Raw genomic sequence first — 2,456 nt, forward strand, 5'->3', positions numbered from 1 at the left:
CCTTGAATTTGTAATAAACAGCCTTTGGTTTAAAAAAAAATCCTTTTTATGATTATCTTAAATGTACACAAGAAAACCTAGAAATGTTACTACAAAAACTTAACAAATTATTGTTAGTGAGTAAACAAAATACCATATAGCACTCTTCCCTAAATCCTTCTTCAACATATTGGATAGCGTAACAAAATATCATTGTACAACAGGAAGTCACATAACATATGACACAAATGATATTCTCTCAACAACTAAATTGGAACTGACTCCACATTATGTACTTACCTTGTGGTTGGATCTGTTGTTAACAAACAAAATCCTATCGTTATATACCCGGTAACACCTCATATCTAATAGCATCAGTCGTGACCTTGTGGCCTGATACGAAATTGGGAAAGCATTCAATGTTAAATAAGGGTTTTGTCTGATAAAGTTATAAAATGTCGCTTTTGTTCCGGTTTGATTCAGATCCTTTCATTCTTTATCCGTAAACGTATTAGAAAAAAATATTCCAATGAATGTTATGGTCACATATGGAAAATTAATAATTTATTCATTTCAAAGCTATACCTCAAAACGTACTAACTTCGCTGAGAACAAAGATGTAAGGACAATTTATACCTATATTCTTATCATGTATTCTTTTTAGAATATCATCCTGTTGACATTTTCATATCAAAGAAAACTGTGTTTCGATTTAATAAACCCATCTGAAAAAGGATATACTTTGATTTCAATTTTCTTTTTATAATGATAGGATTCAATGGCGATAATGTGATTGATTCAACAAAAGTATCGGTCTAATTGTCTAAATGTCTAATTTTAACTACACTTTATGAGTCATTTCGTGAACAAATATAAAATATTTCTGTATAGAATACAAAATATACAAGTATATTGTCCACAATTGATATTTATTCTGTTCACATATATTAGATGATTGGAATTCACAACCAAACTCAGAATATGTGACTTGTCAATGGTCAGAGATCTACAAGTTCCGCAGCAGATGGTCAGGTATTTATGCGATGTGTTTGCTAATGTTTTGATTACATGACTAGTATACCGAAAAAAATATTTTCGCGTGGTTCATATTTCCGCTATGACACATCATATTTACTGAGTCCACGTATTTTTATGTTCCTTCAAGGTACTGATTAAAGTGATCTTTACCAACTTGTGAAGACAAGGATTTGCCAGAAAAAGTGGTACCACATAACATGTTTCTAATACTGCATAATGCTGCACATTGGTGGTGCGAAAAACGAGTCCGCGAAATTTTCCAATGGTCTTTTTCAGTAACAATGGAATTTGCCCCGTCATCAAATTAGATAAAAGTGGGAGGTATTTATAGCACCTTGAGTAACTATCCATGAAATAGGATTTTGAAAAATCAAAAGGTCCATAGGGCCTGTGCTACGTATGGCAGTGTTATGTTGTTTTTCATCTGAAAAAGTATTAAAACACGACGTACATTACGTAATGATGTAATATTTGATTAACACGGGTCAGTGTAACAATTTGGTGGTAAATATGTATCAAAACATCGCAAAAATGGTTACCTTGAAACCAAATTGAAAAAGTATGACTTTCAGTTGAGTGCACCAAAAATCTTTATAAATTATTTGGCCCTTTATGTTAAGAACATTTGGTTAATATTTCAGGAAAATCGAGAAGCAGTAAAGGTGTCATTTTAAAGCCAAAAGATTAGTATTTCAATTTTAGTCAGTTTTATATATCCTCAAAATAGTTGTTTAATAATGAGGTACATAGTTATGAGGTGTCAGTTTTGAATACGTCAATTCTGCTGCAAGTTTCCATGTCAAAACAAAATATAAATAATCAATGAAAATCAACAATCTCGAACTTTGAACTAAATGACATTTTTCAACAGTTTCTCAGAGGGGACAAAATTCCTGAAAGAAAAACACCTTTTTTCATTTTCAGTACACAAATATTTTTATCAAATTATTTGGCTCATTATCTGAAGTGTATACCATGAAAATGTCAGAAAAAATTGCCATTCAAAGGCCCGAGCACTGATGTGTGCTACAAATACCACCCACTTTTATTTGATATGGCACGTGGGAAAAATTCCATTTTTTCCTGAAAGAGATCCTTCATGTAATCTCGAAAATTTGTCAGTTGTAATGTAACAGGACTAATTTATAACACATACATGAATGTTTGTAAACAAAAAATATTTTCGCTAAGAAATCAATTTGAAACAAACCCCAAATTGGTACATTTGCAAAGTTTCCCATCTTCTGAAGTAAATGATAAACATGTTTTGATGAAATCGTCAAAACCTTTTCTATTGTATAATAAACCTATTAAAGCATTAATAAGATAGCGGTAGTTTTGAATGTGGCTTAATCAATGTTGTTCTAATGCATCATATTTTATCAGTCAATTAATATATAAAACGACAGGCAAACGTCATTGGTTGATATTCCGTGGTA

Source organism: Ylistrum balloti, unplaced genomic scaffold (assembly GCF_031769215.1).
Source record: "Ylistrum balloti isolate Yb309-2 unplaced genomic scaffold, AGI_CSIRO_Ybal_v1 Utg369624, whole genome shotgun sequence".
Taxonomy (NCBI): Eukaryota; Metazoa; Mollusca; class Bivalvia; order Pectinida; family Pectinidae; genus Ylistrum; species Ylistrum balloti.